Below are 14,769 nucleotides of genomic sequence, written 5' to 3'. Positions count from 1 at the left end.
CGTTTTCCCTAAGGTCAAGAACACAGTAGGGATGTCCACTATCACCACTGCTGTTCAACAGAGTACTAAAAGTCCTAGCCTCAGCAATCAGATAACAAAAAGAAATAAAAGGCATCTGAATTGGCAAAGAAGAACTCTTTGCAGATGACATGATATTCTATGTGGAAAACCCAAAAGACTCCACTCCAAAATTACTAGAACTCATACAGGAATTTAGCAATGAGACAGAAGACAAAGAAATTATGGAGTCAATCCCATTTACAATTATACCCAAAACTATAAGATACCTAACCCAAGAGGCAAAGGATCTGTACTCAGAAAACTATAGAACTCTCATGAAGGAAATAGAAGAACACAAAAAATTGGAAAAACATTCATGGCCATGGATTAGAAGAACAAATATTGTTAAAATATCTATGTTACCTAGAGCAATCTACGCATTCAATGAAATCCCTATCAAAATACCATCAACTTTTTTCACAGAGCTGGAATAAATAATCCTAAAATTTGTACAGAACCAGAAAAGGTCCCAAATAGCCAAAGTAATGTTGAAAAAGAAAAAGAAAACCAAAACTGGTGGCATCACACTTCTGGACTTCAAGCTCTATTACAAAGCTGTAATCATCAAGACAATATGGTACTGGCACAAAAACAGACATAGATCAATGGAACAGAATAGAGATCCCAGAAACGGACCTTCAACTCTATGGTCAACTAATTTTTGACAAAGCAGGAAAGAATATCCAATGGAAAAAGGACAATCTCTTCAACAAGTGGTTTGAGAAAATTGGACAGCCACATGTGGAAGAATGAAACTGGACCATTTCCTTACACCACACACAAAAATAGACTCAAAATGGATGAAAGACCTAAATGTGAGATAGGAATCCATCAAAATCCTGGAGGAGAACACAGGAAGCAACCTCTTTGACCTTGGCCACAGCAATTTCTTATTAGGCACGTCTCCAAAGGCAAGGGAAACTAAGGCAAAAATGAACTGTTAGGACTTCATTAAGATAAAAAGCTTTTACACAGCAAAGGAAACCGCTAACAAAAACAAAAGACAACTGACAGAATGAAAGAAGATATTTGCAAATGACATATCAAATAAAGGGCTAGTATTTAAAATCTATAAAGAACTTATCAAATTCAACACCCAAAGAATAATCCAATCAAGAAATGGGCAGAAGACATGAATAGACATTTCTCTAAAGAAGACATCCAAATGGCCAATGGATACATGAAAAAATGCTCAACATCACTCAGCATCAGGGAAATACAAATCAAAACCACAATGAGATACCACCACACACCAGTCAGAATGGCTAAAATTAACAAGTCAGGAAATGACAGATGTTGGCGAGGATGTGGAAAAAGGGGAACCCTCCTACACTGCTGGTAAGAATGCAAGCTGGTGTAGCCACTCTGGAAAACAGTATGGAGGTTCCTCAAAAAGTTGAAAATAGAGCTACCCTATGACCCAGCAAGTGCACTACTGGGTATTTACCCCAAAGATACAAATGTAGTGATCTGAAGGGACACTGCACCCCAACGTTTATAGCAGCAATGTCTACAACAGTCAAACTATGGAAAGAGCCAAGCTATCCATTGACACATGAATTGATAAAGAAGATATGGTATACACACACACACACACACACACACACACACACACACACACAGGAATATTATGCAGCTATCAAAAATGAAATCTTGCCATTTGCAATGATATGGATGGAACCAGAGGGCATTATGCTAAGCAAAATAATTCAATCAGAGAAGTACAATTATCATATGATCTCACTGATATGTGGAATTTGAGAAACAAGGCAGAAGATCATAGGGGAAGGGAGGGAAAATAAAACAAGATGAAACCAGAGAGGGAGACAAACCATAAGAGACTCTTAATCATAGGAAACAAACTGAGTATTGCTGGAAGGGAGGGAGGTAGATGGATGGGGTAACTGGGTAATGAACATTGGGGAAGGAATGTGTTGTAATTAGAACTGGGTATTATGTAAGACCAATGAATCACAAACATCTGTACTTCTGAAACCAGTAATAGCTTATATGTTAATAAAGAAAAAAAAAGAAAAGAGTGAGATTTTATATATATATATATATATATATATATATATATATACACATGTATATATATATATATATACACATCATAAGTACCCAACAAACTGTGTTTTTAAATGAAAGAAACTTTCATGTTCTATCATTTATTTCTGTATTATTTGCATTTTTAAATAAATATGTATTATGGTAAGTCAGAAAAGGAGGAGGGGAAAGAGAAAATGCCAAAAAATTAATCCTCAATAAAGCTGATTTTAAAAAAATAAGGAACTATGTAGGTGAACTGCTGATCTCAAAAACAAGGACAGAATTAGAATTACCCAAGCCATATTCTTTCTCCTGGAGGTCACACTATGGATTCAAGCTCCTACCCAATCAGGACCATTACTTGAAGTGGAGCACAGTGGGTGCTGGAACGCTGGCCTGATTGCCTGCCACACCAAGAGCTTAGCAACATCACACACCAAGAAGGGAAATCCCAAACCTACTTCCAAAGGGGCAAAACATGAATTCTCTGGGAAGTCAAGCTGCATGGAGACCTTTCACACAGGAACCACCCTGGATAAGAAATGTTCTCTTTTCTGATACCCACAGAACCAGGCATTAGGGGATATCTGAGCCTCATAAAGAGGAATGAGCTTCAGAAAACAGCCCTTCATCTCAACCAGTACAGATTGGCTCATGTGAGTCATTCAGACCTTTAGACATTTTTTCCAGGCCATGCATTGAGTTTTCCAAATATTCTGTGTTCTGTAGTGGAAAGATCAGGGCTTGGGTTTGGACAGATCTTACTATCCTCTTTCTATCACTTTTAAGATGTGGTCAACTGTATGTTCCTTAACTTATCTGTTTCTATGTGTTCCACTGTAAAAAAAGGGAGAATACTACTTCCCTTGCAAACATCTTGTAAAAAATAAATGATCTTTCAGTCTGTGAAATCTCCTAATCTAATGTCACTTAAATAGTACATGCTTAATAAATGGTGGCTATTACTAATTTCTGGATTATTATTATTTGATAAGTCAAGTAAATTAAAAAATTTCCCCATCTTTACTTAAGTTTATGTGGACTGAGTAGGAGGAGAATGGTATTATGAAAAAAATATTAAATGTGGCTATTTCATAGCCCCAGAATAATAACCAGTGACTATTAAGAAGTTGGCCCAACTTGTTTAGACCTCTTTATATGGATCTTATTCATATTTATTTTGCCACAAGGGCCAATTATTAAATAAGTAGTAGCTCCCAAGCAGTTTTTATGCATTTTATATTCTCAAAAGTTTGACAAATATAAATAAATAATGCACATACATGTATAGACAGACATAGAGCAAGTGTAAAATCTTGACAACTGGTAAAATCTTGACAACTGATGAACTGTATATGGATATTTGCACTGATATTCCTTCAATTTTTCTAGACACTAAAAATTTTTTAAAATAAAAAGTTGGGGAAACCTTTACAGAAACATTAAAATAAAATTAACTAAATTGAAAAATGTATAATTCATATTGAAAGGACATACCAAATGTTGGAAAAATTTGCCTGGAATGGCCAAACAAAGACATATTCTACTAGTTCTACCAAACTTAAAAAAAAAAAAAGAAAACATGTTTTAGATATTCAAATGAAAGGACTAAGTCCCTGATAGGGGAAAGAAAATCAAATTATCATGTATTTTTGTCAGTAATGTGACATACCAGAAAATAATACAGTAAAATTTACATATTCAAGAAAATAAAATATAAACCAAAGATTTTATATCTGGCCAAACTGACCTCAAGAATAGAGGACACAGTGCCCTGCCCCTGGCTAGCTCAGTTGGTAGAGCATGCAACTCTTGATCTTGGGGTTGTAAGTTCAAGCCCTGTATAGAGCTTACCTTTAAAAAAGTAAAAAAGAATACAGGACTTAGAAATGTTAACTTTTTATTTTGAAATCATTCCACAATTACAGAACAGTTGCTAAAAATAATACTAAAAGAGTTCCTGTATGTTGTTCACCCTGGTTGCTCTAAGAGAATATGATTGTGTCCTTATAAGAAGAAGAGACATCAGAGATGCACATGGACAGAGAAAAAGCCATGTGAGGACATAGCACAAGGCAGTCATCTTCAAGCCTATGAGAGAGGTCTCTGGAGAAACCAATCCTGCCAGTACCTTAGACTTGAACTTCCAGCCTCCAGATCTCTGAGTAAATAAGGTCCTGTTGTTTGAGCCACCATCTGTCTGGTGTTCGGAGCAGACACACAAGGAGTGATATGGTCTGACCTCCATTTTTCAGATAACAAGTCATTTATTTTACTATATGTCTGCCAGAATCTTCACCTCTCACATGCTAGGCTCTTAGGTTCCTTGGAAGGGTCCGCACATGAACTGATTCTTTGTTATCTTCTTGCAAGCTGGTATTTAAATACTGCATACATTCCTTCGTGTTTCTGGCATGGAAAGCCATCATCTCCAACTTCTAGTACTGCTATATTTTTTCTCTATTTTATATTCAAATAGCCATTTCATTGAGAATCTGCAAATATGGTATTATAGACACATACTGATTCTTATATCAGCTCTCCAGGAAATCTGATGAACGGTCTTCCTAAGTGAATATTGGTTAGAGTAACAGATTTGTTAAAGATTTCTTAATGTAACAAGGTTATGCATTTAATAGTCTTTCTAGTTTATGAAAATCTTCTAACCTACCTGGTAATGAAGCAGCAGACAAACAACATCTGGGCAGATATTTATCTTGTTAAGTTAAACATGCACCTGGCCCCTTAATTATCAACTATAATTGACAACTTCATCATTGCAGAGCACTTTTCTGTCCATGCCACAGTGGTGCAAGTAATTAGGTAATAATTAATGATTCTTTAAGTGCATTATTTCCTACGAGTTCAGTTTGCACTGTATGTATATTTAAAGAGCAACAACTCTGTTTATTTTGTCCATATAGACAAATGTTAGAATAAATGAAAATTGCCATGCTTATCATGGGTAAGTCAAAGTATCATCTATAATCATTCCTAACCTTTTTTCTACTCCATAGAGTGCTTATTTTATTTTCACTCAACCTTACCAAATAACCATAAAGTTTTAGAGCTAATTATAGAATCCAAATGAATACACATTCACAAAGATACTCAACCCCATGTTACTCATAATAAGGAAACATGTAAATATATAAATGACCAACACTAGGGAAAGGATTAGTAAATTATGGTACATGAACTAAACAAAATATCATGCTAAATTTGAAGATAATTTTGAACATTATAAAAATATGAAAATTTATATTTAATAATAACATAAAATTCTGGTTATAATTATATAAAATATGTATATTAGTAGAAAAATAATGGAAGGTAATAGGTAGTATAATAGGTGGTATAATAATGTCCACAAATGAAGATTATTTTAGAGTATAGTAAAGTGAATGTTTCCATCTAAAAAACATTTTATTTCCATTATTGAATAGGTTACACCTGCCCATAGTACAATATTCAAAAGATAAAGAGTAATATGCATTGAAAATTTAATGTCCCTCTGAGACCTGTCTCCTAGTGGCCTCATCCCACTCCCTAGGAGTAACTTTTTCTAGAAAGTAGCAAATTTTACAAATTTTTGTATATTATTCAAAAAACAATTTAATTACTTACAAAAAAATGCATAAACATTTTTTCCCACACAGATAGTAGCACACATATTGTTCCACATCTTGGTTTTCTCACTTAATACCTCTTGGAATAGTTCCATATCATTACATAGAAAGCTACCTAATTATTTTTAATGGTTATATTTCATTATATGGGTTTATCATAATTTATTTAACCATCTTGCATTCATGTACATTCAGGTTCATGCCAATCTTTTACTATTTGAAATAATGTTCCAGACAATAGCCAGAGTGATACATCTAAAATGAAAATGAGATCAGACTTCCAATGTGAAGACAGCATTATAAAGTTAGAATTTTTCCTTCATTTCCTTGAAAGTCTTTGTAAAGTAAAAGGAAGAATGAGAAACATAAACACAGAAACCATAAACATTTTCTTTTAGTGAAGAAAAAGAAAAATCCCATACATGTTTACCCAGTTCACAGAAAAGAAATAAAAGTTAAATGAGCTTATATACCAAACCCTGCATCATAAGAAAAATATCACCTCACTTCACACAGAACACTTACCATTCTTCTACCTCTTATAAATGCTCCTCTGGGAAAACTGTGCATACTATGAAAATAAGTAATCAGAAATTAATCCTTCTGGTAATTACAGAGTAGCTGGTTTGAGAACAACTCTCTCACTAAAATCACCTAGAAATGCTCAGGAATATGTTTTTAAATATGTATTTGAAGACATTGGAGAACTACAAAGCCAATGAGAACTTGAAGAAACAAGATTCTGGAGAGAAGGAACTTACAAAGGGGTGAGCTGGGCATTAATTTCAAACTACTTTTCTGATCAAGGAATTTGATGATTCACCAATGGTTATGAAGATACAGAGAAGCTTAGCAAGGATTTCCTGCATTCTTACAAATCTTAAGGGAAATAAGTGGAGGAGGAGCCCTAGTAAACTCCTGAGGATTTCCTTTGAGAGACCTAAACGACCTACATGGCAGGAATGGGGATGAACCAGAAATAAAACATCCCTTACAAAGACCGAAGCCTGGGGCGCCTGGGTGGCTCAGTGGGTTAAGCCGCTGCCTTCGGCTCAGGTCATGATCCCAGGTCCTGGGTTCGAGCCCCACATCAGGCTTTCTGCTCAGCAGGGAGCCTGCTTCCTCCTCTCTCTCTGCCTGCCTCTCTGCCTACTTGTGATTTCTCTCTGTCAAATAAATAAATAAAATCTCTAAAAAAAAAAAAAAAATTATTAAAAAAAAAAAAAAAAAAAAAAAAAAAAAAAAAAAAAAAAAAAAAAAAAAAAAAAAAAAAACAAAGACCGAAGCCTGACTTCAAATTAACTCAATATCTGATTGGATTAAAATGATTGTATCCTACTCTAATTTCCTTCCAGAGGTGAAAATAAACCCTCTCTAGGTCTAGATAACACCATCCAGAGCATCTCCAAAGTGTTGTGTTCAATAAAGGAATTTAAATTATTATAAAAAATTATTGTTACATCAGGAAATAAAACCAGATGATTTCTATCATGAGAAAGAAAGAAAGTAAAACAGGGTGCCTGGGTGGCTCAGTTGTTAAGCATCTGCCTTTGGCCTAGGTCATGATCCCAGGGTCCTGGCATCAAGTCCCTCATCAGGTTCCCCCCTCAGTGGGGAGTCTGCTTCTCCCTCTGCCCCTCCCCACTGCTTGTGTGCTCACTTGCTCTCTCTCTCACAAAAATAAATAAAACCTTCTTTAAAAAAAAAAAAAAAAAAGAGGGGCATGTGGGTGGCACAGTAGGTTAAGCCTCTGCCTTCAGCTCAGCTCATGATCTCAGGGTCCTGGGATCGAGCCCAGCATTGGGCTCTCTGCTCGGCAGGGAGGCTGCTTCCCTCCTCTCTCTCTGCCTGCCTCTCTGCCTACTTGTGATCTTTCTCTCTGTGTCAAATAAATAAATAAATAAAATTTAAAAAAAAGAAAAAATCAAAAAAAGGAAAAAAGAAACAGATAATAACCCCTGAGTCACAGGTGATTCAATATTGGTTTATCAGATATGGTCTTTAAAATAAGTGATTACTGCTGTTCAAGAACTTAGACGACAAGATGGTAGATTTCATTAGAGAATATAAATTGCACAATAGAAAAATAGAATTAAAAATGCAAAACTTGGGACGCCTGGATGGCTCAGTTGGTTAAGCAGCTGCCTTCGGCTCAGGTCATGATCCCAGCGTCCTGGGATCGAGTCCCACATCGGGCTCCTTGCTTGGCAGGGAGCCTGCTTCTCCCTCTGCCTCTGCCTGCCTCTCTGTCTGCCTGTGTTCGCTCTCTCTCTCTGACAAATAAATAAAATCTTTAAAAAAAAAAAAAAGCAAAACTGAAATTAAAAATCTCAACTGATGTGTCTAACAGCAATGTACATATATAGATAGAGCTCTAGGTCTATATCTAAAATAGATGGAGAGGGTGCCTGGGTGGCTCAGTAGGTTAAGCCTCTGCCTTCGACTCAGGTCATGATCTCAGAGTCCTGGGATCGAGTCCCACATCAGGCTCTCTGCTCGGTGGAGAGCCTGCTTCCTCCTCTCTCTCTCTGCCTGCCTCTCTGACTACTTGTGATCTCTCTGTCAAATAAATAAATAAAATCTTTAAAAAAATAAAATAGAAGGAGACAGAGATGGGGGAGGGAGAGAAAAATTAGTTAGCTGGCAGTAGATAAGAAGGAAATATCAAAAGTGAAGCCTGAAAAAGAAGGAAGGATGGAGTAAGAGACATGTAAGACATGGCAAAAATATATGTAGTCCAGGAGGGAATGTAGAGAACAAAAGGCACTGAAGCAATATGTAAAGTAATACCAGATAGAAATTATCTTCAATTGATGAAATACATCAAGCCACAGGTTTGAGAAATATTATGAACCTCAACCAGAAAATTCCCCAACCAGGAAAATACAAAAAAACAAAACAAACAAAAAATGCCACACCTAGATTTATCACAGTAAAACTGCTGAAAACAAGCAAAAAAAAATGTGTTGAAAGTAACTAGAGAAAAAAGAAGACATTTTCTTCAAAGAAACAAAATAAGAATGACAGCCTACTTCTCAATTTCCATAATGGAATACAGAAGACAATGGAATGACATCTTCAAGTACTGAAAGAAAATAATTACTGAACTTGAATTCTTCCCCAGAAAAAACACCCTTAAAAAAATAAGACAGTTCAGACCATGGAAAACAGAAAATTCATTAGCAGATCTACAGTAAACAGAATGCCAAAGACATAAGGAAAATAATTCCAGATTAATCCTGGTAATGCAGAAAAAGATAAAGAGCAAAAATAAGAAAGGTCCATATGACAGTGAATCTAAGTAAATATTGATATTGATTGTATAAAAATAATATTTGTTTACAGAAATTAATAGGTATGTAAAATTAAAATATGTAATTCCAGGGGGTTTTTGCATTAACAGAAGTGTGGTAAAAGTACCATTTTATGTTGCATTTTATTAAGTCAGGATTTGCAGACAATATGATTGTGTGCAGAAATGTTTTTAAAATACAGATAATGTATAATGCTTAATAAATAAATTTAACAAGGTTATTTTATGCAAAAAAATTAACTATTTCTTTAGACACGCAACGAAAGATGGAAAATAAATTTTTTAAATAAAATGTCATTTTCAAAAAAATCAAAATGTTAATCACCAGAATAGCTTTTTAAGAAGATGTTATTTCTTCACAGAAAACTATAACACATATTTTTTAAATATGTTTTTTAAAAAACAAAGGGATGAACATTACCACGTTCATTGACTGGATGACCTGATACTGTTGAAGATGTCAGTTACCTCCTGCATGGATTTTTAGATGCAAAGGAATTTCAGTCAAAAAAAATCCTAGCACCAGTTTTTGATAAGCTGATTCTAGAATTAATAAAGAAAAGTAAAAGGGGGAAAAGAAGCTAAGACAACCCTGGAAAAATAAAAAGAATTACCATAAGACGCCATCAGATGTCAAGATATATAATAAAATCAGTATAAAATAAAATCGCCATAATGTGATAACAGCACAAAGAGAGATAAACGGATCAGTGGAATAAAACACAAAGTCCAGACACACATATATGAACACCTGATTTATGATGGTTGGTGACTCTACTGGGCTGAAAATGTACCCCCAACAATATCAAATCTTAGTCTCTAGAATCTGTGAATGTTACTTTACATGGTAAAATTTTTGGAGATGTGATTAAGAACACTGAAATGAGGAAATGATCCTGGGTCATCCAGATGGGCCCTAAAAGCCATCACAGTGTCTTTATATGAGACAGGCAAAAGGAGACTACACACACACACACACACACACACAGAGGAGATCATGTGAAGATGGAGGCAAAACTGCAGTGATATGTCCACGAACAGGAATGCTGCGGCAAGGAATGCTTCTCCCTTGGAGTCTCTGGAGGGAGGGCCGCCCTGCCAACATATTGGCATACATACAACATACAGCCCAGCAGTAGTGATTTTGAATTTCTGGCCTCCAGAACTGTGAGAGAATAAATTTCTGTCTTGGTGACTGAACTCACCAAGTTTGTGGGAATTTGTTACAGTAGCCATAGGAAATGAATACAGAAGTACCATGGAACACTGGGGAAAGGATGGTCTTATCAATAAATGGTGCCAGGTCAACTGAATAGCCATATGGAAAAAAATGAATGTAGCCCTTGACTTCACCTTTTACACAAGTATAAACTTGAGACAAATCAAAAACTTAAATGTAAATGATTTTTAAAAGAACATCAAAAATATAACATAGGGAAACATTTTCATGAACTTGAGAAAGACTACGATTTCCTAACTAGAACCTCAACAGAACTAACTAAAGGAGAAAAGACTGGCACGTTGGGCTACATTAACATTAAGGACTTCTATTCATGAAAAGATTATATCATGAGAATAAAATTAGAAATCAGGTAGTAGAAGAAGCTATTATCAAATATCTATATAACTTTCAAGAGAGTTGTATACAGAAAATATTTTTAAAACATTTCCAAATCAGTACAAAAAAAGACTGTCAACTCAATAGAAAAACAGACAAGAGATTTTAGCAGGCAGTTGACAAAAGAGAATATCCAAATGTCCTAGTAAACCTATAAGATGCTCAGTGTCATTATTTAATAGAGGAATAAATACTGAAACCATAATATAATACACGGTTCCACAGCCACAAGAATAACTAAAATTTAAGAGATTGATAAATCCCACTCTTGGTGAGGAAACAAAGCAGTTTTAAATTTCATACAAAGCCAGGGGAAGCATAAAGTTATACAGTAAGCACCTTTGGAAAAGCTTTTGGCCCCATCTCCTAAAGCTTAACATAATACCTATCTTATGACCAACTGTCTGGGCACTGTGGTCCAGCCATGTAGACACATTAATCATCACACTTCCTAGTTGTAAAAAAAAATCCAAACATTTTTGGAATAAATCTGTATTAGTTGTTGAATATTATTGGCATTAATCTGCCACTGAATTCTGTTTACTCTTTTGTTTCCTAATAGTCAAAATAAAGATCGGTCTATAATTTTCACTTTTATCTTGATACTAAAACTTTTCACATCATAAAATAAATGTGGAGATTTTCTTGTTTCCTATTCTAGAAGTTTAAACAACATTGGAGTTTCAATTTCTTCAAAGATACAGTAAACTATTTCCATGAACCCATCTGGGTCTGGAGCTTTTTGTGGGAACTGATAGTACCTCTTTGGGAAATTTCTCTATTTCTTCTATTGTACTTGAGCTATATATTCTCCTTCTAGGATTGGCTTTGTTACTAGATATGTTTCTAGAATATCAACTAATTTCATATCACTGCTCAAATGTAATTCCATAATATTAAGCAAAAATAGTATTCTTCTTATTCTTTTAATTTCCTCTGGTTTTGCAATTAGTACTACCTTATCTTTTCTAATATGTGATTTTATGTTCTCCTTTTTGAAAATTAGATTAACAGTTTATCTATGTCTCTAGTTTTTCAAATAACAAAATTTAGAATTTCTAAAGATTTTTGTTTTCCAATTTATTAATTTCTGCTTTTAATTTTTTCTGCTTTTCTTGGGTTTTATCATTTCCTCACTTTTGAAACAATGCTTAAGTCATTTGTTCTCATCATTTATTTTTGAAGACCATAAGTGTTTGGGGTATGTGAAATGTTTTCCCAATTCTTTTAAGCTATTAATGGATTATAGTATTTAAAAATAAGTACACATATGCAAAGTTGTCCAAGAAAGGACATGAAACCCATGTGTTATTTTTCAAGACTACTGTAAATATACAAAAGGTGAATGACTACTGACTTCTCATTTCTCTTTGGAAATATGGCAAAATCGTACAATGACAACATAGCTTCTGGTTAAGAACCTGAACTGTGTCTTGCAGCTCTGGGTGAAAAATCTTGAACTTACTACCAACCTGTTATGTGACATTTGGAAGGTGATTTATCTCCTCACAGCTTCTGTGTCCCCATCTGAAAAAAAGCAAGGATTTAAAAGCAAAATTTACAAGGTCCCTATTGTATAAGGGTGTTGGGAGGATAAAAGGTAAAAACCTTTATGAAACTTAGAACAGTGCTTTAATATATAAATTCAATTCATCTGTTTGTTTAGTGAAATAAATGAATATAATTACTTCCAGTTTCTTCAGAAGTATCATGGCATTCCAACATTTATTCTACAGAGGTCTGGACAAGGATGCCTTGTTGACACCAGTGACTGAAACTGTGCCTTTTCATTCACTATTTCCAAGGCTCCAGTGGCTCTCAATGACCCTTAGAATAAAGTGTGTGGCTCCAGTTGCTGTAGGGAGTCTCTGGTGGCCTGAGGACAGAGTCTACACTCCTGAGTGCAACTCTGCACACTCAGGTCACTAGCCATATCTCCCCACCATGCCTTCCCACCATAACAAGACTATCTAGTTCCTCAAAACACATCCCTGTGCTGCTTCCTCTGGGAGTTCCTCAACCCAGCACTATTGACATTTGGGGCCTGAATAATTCTTCATTGTGGGGGTTGTCCTGGGTGTTGTGGGATATTTAGCAGCCTTCCTGGACTCTACCCACTGGATCCCAGTACACCTACCCCTGGTTGTAACAACCAAAAATGTCTACAGACATTGCCAAAAGTCCCCTGCGGGGCAAAATCCAGGGGCGCTGGGTTAGGAACCACTGTTCTATGGAGAATGTTTTTACCAGGCTAACTTCCAACTCACCCTCAAGATTTTTTCTTTTCTTTTCTTTTCTTTTTTTTTTTTAAGATTTCATTTATTTATTTGACAGAGAGAGACCAGTAAGAGAGGGAACACAAGTCGGGGAAGTGGAAGAGGGAGAAGAATGCTTCCTGCTTAGCCGAGGGCCTGATGTGGGGCTCGATATCAGGACCCTGGGACCATGACCTGAGCCAAAGGCTAAGCCATCCAGGCGCCCACCCTTAAGATTTCGGGTTAAACGTCGCTGCTGTGGCCCCAGTGTCAACACCACTGCTATGTTCCAACACACCGCGGTGTTCGGGGCACAGGGACGAGAAGGTTAGGACGGCACAGGTGGCCGTCAAGTGGGGCCACATTAACCGGGGGCAGGTTGGATGGGACCGGGAAAGCTGGATAGGCCGCTGGACGGCTTTTCGGGGCAATGACTGGGTTACAGGGCTGTAATGAAGGGGGAGGGGGCTCCACAAAGAAAGAGTAGGCTAGGGTGCGACAGGAGGGAGAGAAGGAAGGAATGGGTTCAGACTTTGAAATGGTAGTAGGCTCAGGTGCCTGCGGGGCAGCCCCGGGGGGGACACTTGAGAGAGAAGAGGAAGCAGTTGCCGTACCTTCTTTCTCGCCCAGAATTAAAGCTGTGCCTTCAGAGAGGCCGTCCAAAGATCTGGTGGTCCCGCAAATCCCCTCTCCCTCCCCACTCAGCGCCATTCCACACCAAACTCGCACGCTCGCACGCACACGCACGTGCGCGCACTTGTTTCCTCTGCTTCGAAATCACGCGTGCACAAGCTGCTGCCGGGAGAAAGAATTTTCTCCATGGGGTGGGGAATAGGTGAGAAGGTGGAGAGAGAGGGAAGTGGGAGACTGAGAAGGACAGCGGCAGAGCGGAGAAGCCACCCTCAGTCAGACCTTGCGTTCTCAGCGAGGACCAGCGGAGCTAGCGAAGGAAAGCACTGGAATCTAAGCAGCTGGCGCCATCTAGTGGCTGATTCTTATAACGCGTGGAACTATGGTCTGCGGTGAGGACCAAAGCCAGCACAGGCAGACAGAGGGGAGTGAGGGAGTTAGGGAAGCAAGGGAAGGAGAGAGAAAATGACTGAAAAGGCACATGCAAGCTGTCCTTCTGGGACCCAGGAATCACAAATCCGGCTTGGAACAGGGCATCTGAACTACATTCAGGCTGCCCGTTGGCGGTCCTCCATCTGCAGCAGCCCCTCTTCTGGGAGGCTGGCTTCTCAGAACCACATCATTCCCCCTACAATCCTCTCCCGATCCCTGGCCCCTTTTCTTGGACTGACCAGAAGATTCCTCACGTCTGGTTAATGTCGTCCCTTGCTGACGTTTTTCTCCTAATTATTAGCAGTCTTTATTGCTAGTGCTGGGATATAGTATTTCTTATTTGGAAATCCAACAAGCTTTTAATTAGAGAAGCAACAGGAAGAGATATTAAGCTGTATTAATGCATCTGAAAACCCAGCACAGTTAAAAGAAAGACATCTCATAGATAACAGCACTACTGAAAATTACAGGAACAGCTTCCAGTAAATAACTAAATGGAAAATCCCAGAGAGGGTCAATTGTTGTTAGTTAATATTTGTTGCAAAGTACAGCACTTAATAATGCGGCTGTTTCTTATCCTTATGGGAGGCAAATAACAAGAATTGGGATTTCCACATTAGATTATAATTCTGGCTCATTTTTAAGGGCCCCAGATTTTGCAATAATGAATCCAATGAAAGTTGGTCTTAGAAATAATCCCTTCACCATCAACTCTCAGAGAAAAGGTCTCTAGAAATTTTTTTCTTTCCAAAAAAAATTCACAAAATGACCTTAGGCCAGGTC

At 37.0% G+C, this 14,769-nt stretch overlaps 1 long non-coding RNA gene across 3 annotated transcripts in view; it reads right to left on the bottom strand.

Annotated features, from left to right (window-relative positions):
• Positions 1-13,791, bottom strand: part of LOC125081374 (uncharacterized) — a 78,238-nt gene extending 64,447 nt beyond the window's left edge. For 2 of the 3 annotated variants that reach the window (XR_007121662.1, XR_007121661.1), the window contains exons 1-2: positions 13,539-13,791; positions 12,142-12,196 (exon numbers count right to left, since the gene is read on the bottom strand). This is a non-coding gene — a long non-coding RNA (uncharacterized LOC125081374). Of the gene's footprint in view, positions 1-4,001; positions 4,677-12,134; positions 12,197-13,538 lie in introns of those variants that run through there. The other variant, XR_007121660.1, reaches the window with a different exon arrangement.
• Positions 13,792-14,769: the final 978 nt, after the last annotated feature.

Source organism: Lutra lutra, chromosome 11 (genome assembly GCF_902655055.1).
Source record: "Lutra lutra chromosome 11, mLutLut1.2, whole genome shotgun sequence".
Taxonomy (NCBI): Eukaryota; Metazoa; Chordata; class Mammalia; order Carnivora; family Mustelidae; genus Lutra; species Lutra lutra.
This window is presented reverse-complemented; position numbering and strand designations above follow the sequence as displayed.